Here is a 15,845-nt window from a genome sequence, read left to right on the forward strand (position 1 = left end):
ACCATGGCCCTTGCATTTCAGCACCAAACTTCTACATGAACTTCAGGCTGGGATTCCTTCCCCTTATTTAGGCTCTGAAGCCTCTAGGTGCAGACTTTCCAGCTGCGAGTGAATATATTGTACTCCAATGTTTGTATCTTGTATTGGTAAGGCTTCCAATCTCATCACGATCTCCATGGATTCTTCTTGCGTTGCTATCTTCTACTGCAATAACGGTAATCTTAGGTGGGAAACAATGAAGCAATGTACCACTATTTGTGTTGTTCACCTATGATGTTCATGTTAGCCTGCTAGATCACGCATTTTAGCCTCTGATCGAAATCGCATGAGGATTCATTCACCACTTGCTTTATCTCCTTAAAATATATAATAGTCTGCACTTGAGATTTAGGCTTCTTAAACTCATTGTTCAATGCTTGCTGAGTTTCTACCAACATCACGCCAGGTTTGTCTTGACAATAGTCGATATACCAAGTCAGTGACCTATCCTTATGTGCTGTGACTAGCTATGCTTTCTTTATACTATCATTAGTGATCTACTGTGTTGTTAGCACAACATCTGCAATGAACCAAAACTGTTCGAGGTCTTCTCTTCCTATCCCTTTGAATATCAACTTCGTCATTGCGTTTTCCATGTTTAATGGTGGAGTTGGAGGTGAAGGCATAGGTGTATGTGCTGGAGGTGGAGGTGGAGGTGAAGGTGTAGGTGTATGTGGTGGAGGTGGAGGTGAAGGTGTAGGTGTATGTGGTGGAGGTGGAGGTGGAGGTGGAGTGGATGGATGAGGTAACCATGGGATACCTTGACTTACCAACTGCAACGCACTTCATGGTGTATTCATAATAGTTCCTTCATCGTCGCTTGACGAGGATCCCAATAGTGGACTATATTCAGAGCCTGATTCTCCATTCCTTCTGAAGGGATTTTCTCTTCGCATAGTCCCAAACATCAAGGTAATGGAATAACCCTTTTTTCACACAATAGCATCTTAATCAAAGTTTTTAGATATTTTAAGTACTTACCTCATGGTCCCTTGAAAACCTTGTGCTCTGCTTCACTATAACTGATACTCATATCAATCATGAGCTCAGTAAAAAATCCTCGAGTATACGATCAATTTAATGATCAACGGTCTACGTGATGTTGTTTTCTAAAGCTTCCACACACCTCACCAGCTCTAGAGTCGATACAATAGGGCTGTCAAGTCTCCACGTAACCTGACTATCTGCTAATCTAGATAACCACTTGTGCAGTTCGCAAAGGGAAGAAATAGAAAAAGCTCTTGGTTTCATCTGAGTATAGGTATCTACTTAACCGTAGTTCCGTGGACAACCATGGGTTTCCATTCTCCTGAGCTGCGAACAAGTGTTCCTTCCAATCAAGCCGCTTCTAAATTTCTTTCTTGGTAGGAAACCACTTATTCGACATCACACATTCCTCATATTGATCTCGGTCCTGACAATGGAACGATTTGTTGGCTTAAGGGGGCCTCACCCAGGTTCAAAGTTATTAAAAAAAAATACCAAAACCCTAATTGTTGGCCTTTCGGCAACAACCTGCATAATGCAAGCTGCAATCTCACCCAATGCAGTATTGGGGGATGCTAGAATGAGGTTTCTACATCCAGAGTCCTATGTGATGATTTCCTAGGGTTCTCAGGGTTTAGATCTACCTTTGTGGATATTTATTCCTTCTGGCTGTCCACTACTGCAACTCTATTAAAATGATCTTCAGGTCCTCGCAAAGGTACTTAATGATACTTATTATGCGGAAAGACTACATATCTAGCAGTTCCATGTAGTAAATGTGTATTCAGAATCCATTTTGGCCTAGATCCACCATCGTGCAGATCTACCCTTTCTAAATAGATAACTACAACAAATCTATCTAACAATTTCCAACTCTTCGCGAAGGTCTTAAATCGTTATTAACATGCATAATAGATACAAATTCGCTATTTTTGTGTAATAAACAAGCATTAATTCACATAAGTCATAATAGATCACGGAGGAATACAAACTTAACTGAAAAAATAAACAAGGTACATATGCATAGATTTAGCTAAAAACAATATTTATTATGAATAAGCGTTCAGTTACAGACTTCTCCTCCCTGCACACTCAGCTGCAGGGACCCATGTACTTAGCTTGTGGACATACCAAAGTCTCCGTGTACTTAGCTGTAAGAGCCTTCCCCTTTTTCCTAAGTATAGGAAATAGACCTTTCCTGCCTTAGCACCTTGCCCTTGCAATGGTTCCTTTCCAAAATTTGTTCTCTTAGAATTGCTATGAATCAACTATATATAGCCTTTTCATTACAATATGGTGGTCTGTGGACCATGGGCAGGTCCCAAAAACATCCTATCACCTACCCATACGAGGGAATTATGCGCCTTTGAATCTTACTTAGTTTCGCACTTCACTTCCACATTTCTCAGAGACTTTACATTCTTTAACAAAAATATTACAGAAATTGACTTATTTGACAAAAATTTACCCAAGGGACCCCATCCCAATGAAAGCACAGTGGAAGAGGCAAATAGATAGTCAAAAATATCATTAGTACTACTAAAAAATATAACCTTGAGAAAGATGGTACCCTACTTGAGGAAGGTAGACAAGTTTTAGCTGAAGAGAGGGATTCTATAGTAGGTATCGTATATAGTAAGATCATGGAGATAGAATATTGATTGTTCCCCTATGTCCTGCATGTTATTGCCCAACCACCTTCTACAATGGAAGTTGTTGCTTCTCTAGTTAACATAGATATCCTAGATAGACTTGAGGATGAAATCTATTCTTTTCTAGGGATTCTTGAAGAAGAAGTATACCAAAATATAGAAGATATTTACAGAAATAATTACAGTGGAATCCTAAAAGATGTCAAGTTGTTAAATCATATAACAGAAGCATCCTGGGGGTTCATCTCTACATTTTTTGATAGGAACCCAAAGAAGAGAGGTAAAGTGGTCAATGTTGCAGAGACAATTAGTTAATTTCTTGGATTTGGAAGAAATAAGCCTTGGATTGAGTACCTAGAAAAGACAAGCTTTCACTCAGCTGATGAAGAGAAGCTCCACACTCTCTTTCGATTTTTTTTATGAGTGTTTGAATCTAGTTGTGGATCATAATGAACTTGGTGGATTTAAGAAAGCTTTAGAGGGCTCTTGTATATTACCTAGACCTAGAGGTGATCCAATCAAGAATCACAATGTGCTTCCCACTAGGAAAAACATCCATGCATTGGATCCACAAGTAAACCCAATAATGGCAACTATGCAGAGTGCCAAGTGGTAGCTGTACGACTTCTAGAATGCCATAAAGTAAACAATTAGAGCAAACTATCGCCTAGATGAAGAAAATGTGTTTGCATTTCTTTCTTTTCTAAAATTGTTAACCTTGTTCCGAAACTCTTATTATCGTTACATTCATGTCAGAATACCAAAACAGGGCCATGGTACCATACAAATATGTAGGATAAAAGTTTATCTTGAGCCATTGTAGGGTTCTTTTGAACTAGCTGTAAGAATTTATTTCTAACTTCTTTATATTGACGTGTAGGAAAGTCCCATGCACTTCATTAGCATGTTGAACAATTTTGTACAAGGGCTATCAAGTGAGATCAGCTAAAGTGAATAGAAAAGTTGATCATGTCAAAATGCCATTTTGATTTGTTTTGCATTTTCAACCTAACTGAGATAATTGAAGTTAGTTATAAGGACAATCTTCACTGATGGAATATATTATTACTTTCTGTATGAGGACAAGTAAATAGCCATAATTGTATTTAGCTTCCCACTTGACAAAGACAATGTTGGTACTGCAACTTACCTCAATTTATTCTCTGCAATTTTTTAGTGTATTACAAGAACTAAAGAAAGATGGATATAATGTAGAATGTTTACCAGATAGTTCTAAAGCACTGATATAAGACATAATTCATGACAAAGAAGCTAAGTTAAACAACCCAAGTCTTAATGTTTGTTACAAAATGAATGTGAGCTAGTACCAACAACTCACACCTTATGCTAAGGCTTTGGAAGAAAAATGGGGCAAGCCTCCAAGGAACCTTATTCTGATGTAGAGAAATTTCTTATATATGGAAAACAGTTTGGAAATTTTTTCATTGGAGTGCAACAAACTTTCAAATATGAAGGTAATCCAATGAAGTTTCTTTTCACAAAATCAACAAGTCCACACCATGGATTTGCTACTTATTACTCATTTTTGGATAAAATATTTAAGGTTGATGGTGTATTTCATTGTGGAATTCATGGATCCCTCAAGTTTATGGCTAGAAAGGGAGTGGAGATGAGTGATGTGCGTTATCCAAACAACTTGATAGGAAATATACCCAACATATACTACTAGCTAAGCGAACATCTAAATGAACTCATAGCTTCATACCAGTCACTAAAGGACAGTGGAAGAGGCATACAGATAGTTAGCAATATCATTAGTACTGCTAAACAATGCAACCTTAACAAAGATGTTCCCTTGCCTAAGCAACATAGAGAAGATATTTACAAAATAATTACAGTGGAGTCCTAAAACATGTTGAGTTGTTAAAGCAGATAACATAAGCATCCTCGGTGGCCATCTCTACATTTGTTGACAGGAACCCAAAGAAGAGAGGTAAAGTTGTCAATGTTGTAGAGACAATTGGTTCCTTTCTTAGATTTGGAACAAATTATCCTTGGATTGAGTATCTAGAAAATCCAAGGTTTCACTAAGTTGATCAAGAGGAGCTCCACACTCTCTCTGGATTTTTTTTATGAGTGTTTGAAGCTAGTTGTGGCTGATAATGAACTTAGGGGATTGAAGCAAGCTTTAGAGGGCCATTATATATTACCTAGACCTAGAGGTGATCCAATCATAAATTCAAAGGTGCTTCCCACTGGGAAAAACATCTATGCACTAGATCCACAAGTTATCCCAAGAGTGGTAACAATGTAGAGTATGGAAGTGGTAGTTGTACGGCTTCTAGAACCCCATAAAGTAAATAAGTAGAGAAATTTATTGCCCAACTGAATAAAACTTAATCGAGTTTCTTTCTTTTCTTTCTTTTCTAAAATTTTTAACCTTGTTCTAAAACTCTTATTATGATTAAATTGATGTCAGAATAGCAAAATTGGGCCATGGTACCATACAATTATGTAGGATCAAAGTTTCTCTCGAGCCATTGTAGGGCTCCTTTCAAGTGGCTGTAAAAATTTGTTTCTAGCTTCTTTATATTGATATATAGGAAAGTCCCATGTAGTTCATTACCATGTTGAACAAATCTGTACAAGGGCTATCAAGTGGGATTAGCTAAAGTAAATAGAAAAGGTGATCATGTCAAAATGCCATTTCAATTTGTTTTTCTTACAACCTAATTGAGATAATTGAAGTTAGTTATAACAATAGTCTTTACTGATGTAATATATTATTACTTTTTGCAGGAGGACAAGTAAATAACTATAATTTTATTTAGCTTCCCACCTGACAAAGGAATGGTTGGCATTGTAGCTTACCTCAATGTATTCTCTTCAAAATTTCAGTGTATTACAGGAACTAAATAAAGATGGCTATAATGTCGAAGGTTTACCAGATAGTTCCAAAGCCTCGAGTGAAGACATAATTCATGAGAAAGAAGCTAATTTCAACAACCCAAATATTAATGTTGCTTACAAAATGAATGTAAAAGAGTACCAACAACTCACACCTTATGCTAATGTTTTGAAAGAAAATTGGGGCAAGCCTCCAAGGAACATTATTTTGATGCAAAGAACCTACTTGTATATGGAAAACAGTTTGGCAATGCTTTCATTGGAGTGAAAATAACTTTTAGATATGAAGGCGATTCAATGAGGCTTCCTTTTGAAAAAATCAACAAGTGCAGACCTTGGATTTTCTACTTATTACTCATTTTTGGATAAAATATTTAAGGTCGATGTTGTATTGCATTTTGAAACTGATGGATCCCTAGATTTTATGTCTCACAAGAAAGTGAGGATGATTGATGTGTATTACCTAGAGAGTTTGATAGGAAATATCCCCAACATATACTACTATCTAGGTTAATAGCTAGGTGAAGTCATAGTTTCATACTAGCCACTGAAGGATAGTGGAAGAGGCACACAGATAGTCAACAATATCATTAGTACTGCTAAATAGTGGATCCTTAACAAAGATGTTGCCCTACACGATGAAGGTAGAGAATTTTTAGCTAAAGAGAGGGATTTTGTAGTAGGTAGAGTATATATTAAGATCATGGATATAGAACCTCCATTGTTACCCTATGACCTACATGTTATTTGAAGCCCATCTTATGTAATGGAAGTTACAACTGCCCTAGTTAACATAGCTATCCTAGAAAAACATGAGGATGAAATCTATTCTTTTCCATAGATTTTTGCAGAAGCAGTCTACCAAAATATAACATACATTTACAAAAATAATTGCAGTGGAATACTAAACTATTTTGAGTTGTTAGAGATAACAGAAGCACCCTGGGGGCCATCTCTACATTTTTTGATAGGAACCGAAAGAAGAAAGGTAAAGTGGTCAATGTTGCAGAGACAATTGGTTTATTTCTTGGATTTGGAAGAAAGGAGTCTTGGATTGAGTATCTAGAAAATACGAGGTTTCGCTCAGCTGATTAAGAGAAGTTCCACACTCTCCTTGGATTTATTTATGATTGTTTGAAGCTAGTTGTGGCTGATAATGAACTTAGGGGATTGAAGCAAGCTTTAGAGGGTTGTTATGTATTACCTAGACCTAAAGGTGATCAATCAGAAATCCCAAGGTGCTTCCCACTGGGAAAAACATCGATGCATTGGATCCACAAGTAATCCCAATAGTGGCAGCAATGCAAAGTACTAAAGTGGTAGTTGTTTGGCTTCTGGAATGCCATAAAGAAAACAATTAGAACAAAATTTCACCCAACTGAAGTAAAATTATTTGAGTTTCTTGTTTTTCTAGGGAAAAATGGCATTGACATTGTTGATGTTGAAGTATATATCACATAAATTCTTTAAAGTCTACTTTTTTTTATATTTCAGTGTTCATCGTCTTTCATGTTTTATACTCTGCATTTTATCTTCTTTCATTTTCAGAAGAGAAACTTAGTATTGATGGTAAGAATCATGAATTTAAGAAAGAGGAGAACAATAACACTGGAGTGAAAAATGAAAAAAGAGAGAGAGAGTAGAGAATAGTTCTAGTGATACCCTCAAATCCAATATCCCACATGAGACACACACATACAGATTGATGGTCAAGTATTTCATTTGGATATTGTAGTCCAACCAATATTAAGTTGTAAACTCATATTGTAATACTTGGCATTTCATACAATATAATTTATGTGGTTGAAATTATCGATAGTTTTATTTGATATTATTTAGTATTGTAATTAACATATGTAAATTTTGATTTTCATATCAGATGAGCATGCACATTGTATGACATTTTTTTAGTTTAGCTGCAAAATCATACTAATTAATTTATGTTGATTAATAATCAACACAAATAAAATGAATATACAATGACTACATTGGTCGTTTATAATGATTATTAATGAAAGTAAATGAAACTAATATAAACTATTAAATTAGCCGATTATATAATGAATATGAAACTACTAAAAAACATATTAATGAATACTATAAATGATAAATTTGTGATTACAAATAACGACTAAATTCTGCATATATACGACTATTGGTAGCTAATTTACAGTATCTTATAACATACCAAAATTTAGTCATATTTCTTTGGTCATTAATTGGTTTCAAATGATGACTAAAATTTGCATATCTATGACTATTAGTAGCTAATTTACAGTATCTTCTAATGTGACAAACATTTTGATCATATTTCTTTGGTCATTAATTGGTTTTCTTAGGTGCTGATGTAGTAGTATATTTTATTATGTATTTGGTTATTAATTGTGACAATTAATGAACAAATTTATGACTAGATATACTACTAGACAATAAAATTGAGACAACTAATTAATGATTAAACTAAATACGATAAAAAAAAATTTGCGATATAAGATACTGTAAATTAGCCACTATTGGTCACCAACTGAAAAATGGTCATTTATATGCAAATTTTAGTCATTTTTTTAGTAACTAATTAGCCATTTTATACTAGTGATAATATCAGGAGGAAATATAGCTTGACATTTAGTGTTTTGACTCTGACAATTATTTATTAGAAACTTGATTACTCTAGAAACATCTATTGGTTGTACTTTTTGAATAAAACACCATTTTAATATTGGTGACAAATTTTGAACACTCTACTAAGAGTATTTTATGTCCCTCCACTGGCCAAATTTTTCTACAAAATATCTAAAGAAGCCTTTATTGTAGCCACCCCTACCATATCTACCCAGTTTCACCAGCCTGCTAGGGTAAACATAAGGGGATGATATAATATGATATAAAATGACCTCACAGATCACATTAAGTAAATAGAGTTGACAAGATTAAACCTAACTAAACTTCCTTGGGAGCTACAAGAGCCACAAGAGCCAAAAAACCACTCCAGGTGCCCAACCGTTAGCTAACTTGATTTTTTAGTGATATGGACTCTGAGTCGCCTCCTTAAAAAGTAAAGACAATGATTGCGACCCTCCAGTCACATGGATAACCCGATTTCCTACTGACTGCAGTCTAGATTTCCCATTTTTGTGCATTTGGTGCCCAAATCTAAGCCACTTTATCAAGGATTGTATCCATACCTCTGCCAAAAACTTGATAGAAATTAATAGAATAATGAATGACACAAGGAAAAAGCTAATAATGTAAAAACTTATTTGAAAATGATCAAGAAAGTTTAATTCCCTTTCATAATAGTTGCAATAATATCTATTAGGTCATGGATTCAATAACCCGTCATTTACCAATCATAACATAATAAGAGACATAACTAGAATCTGTCATGAAACCATGCTTATAACCAACATATTACTATAATAATAACAACAACAAAAAAACCGTCAAAGCCACATAATAAAAAGTATAAATACTCATGAAATACAAGAGGAAAAATAACTCTTATTAATATAGGTGAAATCTAACCAAGTCAGGTGTTAGTGTGAAAATCCTTAGAAGGTGTACCAAAAATACTTCACTTAAGTCACTAGGTGACAAGTCACCCTAACAAAAGGTTGATGGTTGTTGTCATCTTAGATTTGTAACATAAATAGAAAACCTGCAATAAAAGAAGATACAATCGAAAATAGAAAGCAACAATATAAAGTGTCCAGTATAATAACCCAACTGGAAAGACTATTTTAAATGAATAAATCTTTTATTAATAACACCTGGTGAAGGAGATCTACAGATTGATCTATAAGTCCCCCTCCATGGGATGGGTCCTTTGATATCCTTGATGCTTCAGAAACTGATTCTCTCTCTCAATATGTGAAAAACCCAAACAAAAGTGGAGAACTCAAAATGGGAGCTCAAGAAAAATGACGATAATGTTGATGATGATTATTATCATGGTGAAAAATGAATAAAAAACCCTTCTTTTTATAGAAAAGTATGGAGTTAATCTCAGAAATGGAGAATAATAAAATATTATTAACCAAATTTAGATTTAACTACTTAGAATAATTTGTTATATTTATTGGAGAGGGAAAATGTATTTAAAATGGTTAAATACCTTTATTTAGAAATGGTTAACAAATAAAATGATTTATTAATTATTTTGCGTGAAATAAGAAAGGTGTGAAATCAAAATAATTATTAAATAGTGATTTAATAATTATTCTAATAACAGAAACAAGAAAATTTAAATAAATAGTGATTTATTTAAATATTCCTAAGGGATTTGGTCAAATGTGACAAGGAATAATTATTAAATAGTGATTTAATAATCATTCCTAGAGAAAATTAAATAACTAATGATTTATCTAATTATTCTCATGGGATTTTTTGATTTTAATCAGAAAACAATTTAATAAAAGTGGTTTACTAAATTATTTTCCACAGTGAAAGGGATTTTACTATGGTAAAATTAAATCTACATGGTGTATTTTGATCCACCTAGTTGGAAATGGCTAGGTGATTATTTTTTACTGATAACATTAGGGACTTCCATGTACCACCCGACGATAGATTAGGTTGAACCAAATCTCTCTTTTAGCCAATCACCTCTGCACCATATTTCAAGTATAATGTGGGATCTCATGGAGTAAACCAAGAAAAACCAAATCAAAGGTTCCACCTCATGGTCAAACATCACTAAACATCACTAGATCAGTCTCTACCCAAGTTGTCTATGACTTAAGAGAGTTTGTTCCAACCTAGCTCTGGAACTAGTAACTGAACCCACAATTTCTGTAGGGCTCCAGAGCATTTTTCCAGCCAAGGGTCCATGATTTGTAGCTCAACCCATCAAGGGCTTTAGAGTGTTTGTCCAACCAAAGCTTCTAGGATTAGTAACTCAACCTTGTTGTTCTAGGGCTTCAAGAGAATTTGTCGAACCAAGGATCCAAGAACTAGTAACTCAACCCACAACCATAAGGAACATGAGAACCAGTCAAAACAATCAAGTGGCAAACCCACAACACCATGGCTATCTAGGAAATGGGAATGCTAGGAAAAATCACTGTCAATCCAGATAATCCTCCATGCCAATGATAGATCATAAAGAAAATAACCACATGCATATACCATGCATAACAAAACTAGAAAGGAAATCATACATGCAACTCGATACCTACAAAGCAATCCCAATGTAGCTTCTAATACCATTGTCACCTTGTTCTTTCCTACTTTTCCTTTTCCTTATTTCTCTAAATCCAAAGTATGCAATAATTCTCCAAGAAACTCTGAGTGTGCAAGAGTGTGAGAGATAGAATAGAAGGGATATCCAAGCTAAAATTGACAAAAGGTTGTGTTGATAAAATTTGTGAACTGATTCTCATAAACCTTTTTATCATTGAGGCCTCTATTTTCTTCATTTTCCTTCATTTTTCCTCACATGCAATTTTGTGACCTTTTGCCTTCCTTTTCTCCCATTTTCCATTATTTTCATAAAAAAATGTCAATTAATGCCTCTTTGGCTTTGTCAATGCTTTTGCCAATTTCCATAACCATAAATTAATCACCAGTGATCCCCATAACTATGTTTCTTCCCAACATTCAGCTTGGAAAACATGTCCCCGTGACCTTGGTCTTGTTTTCCCTTCATTAAGTTTATTACATGGATTTTTAACCAGGGGTATTACATAACCCTCCCTCTTGGTGGAACACTAACCTTGGAGTTCAATGACACCTATAAACCATCAAAACACATGCTACACATCAATGTTTACAACACAGCTCGATGCAGCATTTACATCATATCATACTACAGAATACATAACCAACTTATCATGAACAACATACCGCTTATTGGAGCTTTATATCATAACTTGATGTGGTATTTACATCATACATATGCTATATAGACATAACTAAAACATAACATCAAAAAATATACCAAAATACATCCGCTCAACTAGCGAATAGAGAAGGATACATATCTCACATCTGATCAACAATCTCCCATGTAGCTTCATCGAGCCCAAAGTTCTTCCACTTCACTTTAAAGTACACAATTGCTCAATTCCAAAGCATGAGCATATTTTGCTACAAAATGAACTGAGGTTCCAGCTGGAATTCTCCTTTTGTCTCCACCTGCATTACAAGCTGGTCAATCACATGACCAACATCTTTCACATAATTCTAAAGAAATGAAACATGGAAAACATCATGGAATTTCACTATCTCAGGTAGTAAAAGGAAGTAGACTACAGGTCCAACCCTCTCAATAATCTTGAAAGACCCATAATACTGAGGTGCTAACTTGGTACATGATCCAATCCTTAATGAGGTCTTCTTGGTATTGATGTGCAAGTACACATGTTCCCCAACTAGAAACTCCTTAAACAACTTGTGTTGATCTACATGACTCTTCTACCTATCATGTTGTACCTTTAAATTCTTCTTGATAACCTACATTTATTGTTCCATCTATGTCAACATGTCTAGTCCAATCAATAGCCAGTTCACTGGATCACTCCAACTGATGGGAGTATTACAAATCCTCCCATAAAATGCTTCAAATAGACTCATCCTCAGTGACTTATGATACTCATTGTTGTAAGCCAACTCCACTAATGGAAGATACTCCTCCCACCTCCTCTACGGGTGCATAATATATGTCCTTAGCATATCCTCCAAAATTTTGTTAACCCTCTCTATTTCTCCATCTGTTTGCAGATGATAAGTTGTACTGAAGGCCAAATATATATCAAAACCTGCAAATAACTCTTTCCAAAACCTAGAAGTGAACTTGGAATCTCTATCTGACACAATATTCTTTGGAACATCATGAAACCTCACTAGATCTTCGATGAAGACTTGTGCTACCTCACTAGTTGAATTCGTAGAATTTACTGGAATGAAGTGTGCTACCTTGGTAAAAATTTCAACCACCACCATAATAGAATCATGTTGTCTAGATTTCCTCAGCAAACTTGTAATGAAGTCCATGGAGATATCCTCCAATTTCCTCTCTTGAATTAGAATGCAATAACCCACCTTGATGCTTACACTATGATTTTACCTGTTGACAGTCCAAACATCTCGCCACAAACTATGCCACGTTTTTCTTCAAGTTTGGCCATGGTAGAACTTCCTAACCACTGTTAATATCATTTGATATCCTAGGTGACTTGAATACAACATAGCATAAACGTCCCTCAAGATAAGATTCTTGAGTTCATTGTTCTCGGGCACATAGATATCATCCTTAAATATGGCCAAACCATTTGCCATGAGATTATAATCCACATCCTATTCACCTGCACCCTATTGCTGTAACATGTGCTTAAGCTAATGGTACTTGTCATCCTGCTATCCTTCCTGCAATATCTGATCATGTAAATCTATCCCATATGAACTCATAGATGTTATGTGATTTACCTATACTCTTCTACTAAGAGCATCAGAAACCTTATTCTCTTTACCCTTTGATGTAATTGATCTCGAAATCAAACTCACTAATCATAGCCAAACATCTAACTTGCCTGGCATTTAGATTTGGTTGGTCAAACAAGGATCCTTTTCCATTGTGATCACCAATCAATACAAACCTCCTACCAAGAAGATAACATCTCAACATCTTCAATGCATGAATGATTGATGCCAACTAAAGATCATGCGTCACATAATTTTTATCATTCTTGTTTAGTTTCCTTGATTCATAACACACTACCTCTCCTTCCTACATCAGAACCCCACCAAGTCCTCTCTCGTAAGTGTTTGTACATACCAAAAAATCTTTTTTCTATATTTGCAATCTTTATAACTCGAGCATTTGTAAACAACTGCTTCAACTACTCAAAACTTGTTGCACATTCCTCTATCCATTGAAATTTATTTCCTTCCCTCCGCAATGATGTAATAGGATAGGAAATTTGCGAGAACTTATTGATGAATGGTATGTAGTAACCTACTAACCCATGAATGATATGACCTCATCAACATTCCTAAGAGCTACCCATTCCATGGTAGCTCTTATCTTTCTTGGATCCACTACTATGCCTTATTTGGAGACCACATGCCCCAAATAATGAACCTTTTTCTGAGAGAAACTGCATTTACTAATCTTGGCATACAAATGATGCTTTATCAATATTTTTAACACCACTTCCAAATGTTATTCATGCTCTTCCCCATTCTTAGAATATATAAATATATCATTAATGAATACAATCACAAACTTCTGTAGATAAGGATGCAACACACTATTTATAAAACACATGAAAGTAGCTGGACCATTCATTAGACCAAAAGGAACCATAAAATTCTCATAATGCCCATACCTGGTCTAGAAATTAGTCTTGTAGATGTCCTCTTCTTTGATGCAAACCTAATGATATCCTAATATTAAATCAATCTTCAAGAAAATTACTTCTCCCTTCAATTGGTCAAACCAATAATTAATCCTAAGAAATAGACACAAGTTCTTAATCATCACCTTGTTCAACTACCTGTATGAATGCATAACCTGAAAGTACCATCCTTTTTCTTCACAAACAATATTGGTGCACCCTAAGGTGACACACTGGCCTAATGTATCCCTTCTAAGGCATTTCCTTCAATTGCAACTTTAGTTCCACCGATTCCGGAGTGCTCATCATCTACGATGCCTCTGTGTAGGTGCTATCTCGGTACCAACTCAATAGAAAATTCCACTTACCTGTGAGGTGGAAACTCTGAAATCTCTGCTGGGAACACATCCTGATAGTGTTGTAAAATTGAATGCCTCTTCAAGACATTAACATCCTCGACATCCTTACCTTTATCACTGGAAATATGAACTACAGATACTAATAAATCTTTCCTATGACTACACTTTTCTTGCATAGTAGTAACCGTTCTAACTAACGTTGCCTTCTTCTTAGCCTGCAAGATTATTTGTTCTCCATTGCAATCCAAGCACCCAATTTCCTTTTCATAACAATCCACCTTAGTCCCATGAAGATACAATGAATCCATACCCAAAAATATATTGCATGATCCCAATGGAAGCACATTTATATGCGTTGATGTAGACATACCATTCAACTCAAATTCACAAGCTCTTACCCAATGATGAACTCTTTTCTTAGTACCTCTAGCCAACTACACTAACCAAGATGTTAGGTCCCTATACTACTAGTGTAGACCCTTATTTTTATTAGTGCAACCCCCTTATTGTATTGTTGTGCCCATGTAGTCCCCATGTTATTATTATTGTGCCCCATAGAAGCCCACTATTTTTATTGTTGTGCCCCTACAATATTATTGTTATGTAGGCTCTGATTATGCTGGGACCACTTAGAATCCTATATATAGAATGAGGTATTGTCATTTCTATCATCCAAGAATTGTTCACTTGTCTAATGTAAAGGAGGTTTACCCCTCAAAGAGGTTGACTTTGAAGTCGTTGATCTATCTTTTCTATATTTTTGTGAGTTGGTTTCATAACATTTGATATCAAAGATTTGGATTCTAGGGTTTCGCTACAACAAACCAGGTCATCGTAACATTTTCACTATAAATTTTTCTCTACAAAGTTTCAGATGCTAAAAGAAAAACCCATTTGAGTCGACATAGTTCTTAACCTTAGGTCCCAATTTCAGATCTGGTCTTGGTATATTTTCGGAGATATGATCTGAGGAAGTTAGGGTGTTTGCAAGCTTGAGAATTCCATCACAAACATGTCATCATCGAATTTGCGCTATATTTATTTTTCTGTCAAGCTTTAGACTCTGAATTTAAAAGCTGTTTGAGCAGAAATCTTGATGAATCTCGGGTATGAATTGTAGATCTTGTCTCGCTATATTTTCCGAGATATGATCCAAGGAAGTTAGGGTTTGTGTAGGATCGTGAATTACATCCCAAACAGGTGACCTTGGGAAAATCATCATAACTTTCTCTCGGAGTATCAGATTGAAATTTCTTAAGAAGTTACATAAGGAGGATGGAATTTAGTTTCATGTGAATTATTTTCAGGTCTGAAGGTTGAAGTATTGAGACTTGGCACGTCCTACAAGTTGCTCTACTGAAAAAGTGTATAATCAGGTTATCTTGGGAGATTGGACATAATGCTTCCTTGGATAATCGAATTTTGATTCAACTAGTGGCATTGGAAAGAGTACTCAGAGGACTACCACAGTTCAAAATTTTAGGTCTTGAAGATCTGAAATTTCAGAGATACATCAGATTCAATATCGAGCTCCTACAAAGTGAAAAAAGGTGTGTAGTGTTTTTTTAAACTTTGCATAAGTTTGGTTTGAAAATTTAGTTTGA

At 35.1% G+C, this 15,845-nt stretch overlaps 2 pseudogenes; both read left to right on the forward strand.

Moving 5' to 3' along the window:
• The first annotated feature begins 1,332 nt into the window (after positions 1–1,332).
• LOC149180953 (uncharacterized) lies at positions 1,333–4,548 on the forward strand (annotated as a pseudogene).
• Positions 4,549–4,956: 408 nt separating this feature from the next.
• Positions 4,957–6,907, forward strand: LOC149180954 (magnesium-chelatase subunit ChlH, chloroplastic-like; annotated as a pseudogene).
• The last annotated feature ends 8,938 nt before the right edge of the window (positions 6,908–15,845 follow it).

The sequence above is a fragment of the Pinus tabuliformis genome, chromosome 3_2, assembly GCF_031772625.1.
Source record: "Pinus tabuliformis cultivar Carrire ecotype Pingquan chromosome 3_2, CPIR1, whole genome shotgun sequence".
Classification (NCBI taxonomy): Eukaryota; Viridiplantae; Streptophyta; class Pinopsida; order Pinales; family Pinaceae; genus Pinus; species Pinus tabuliformis.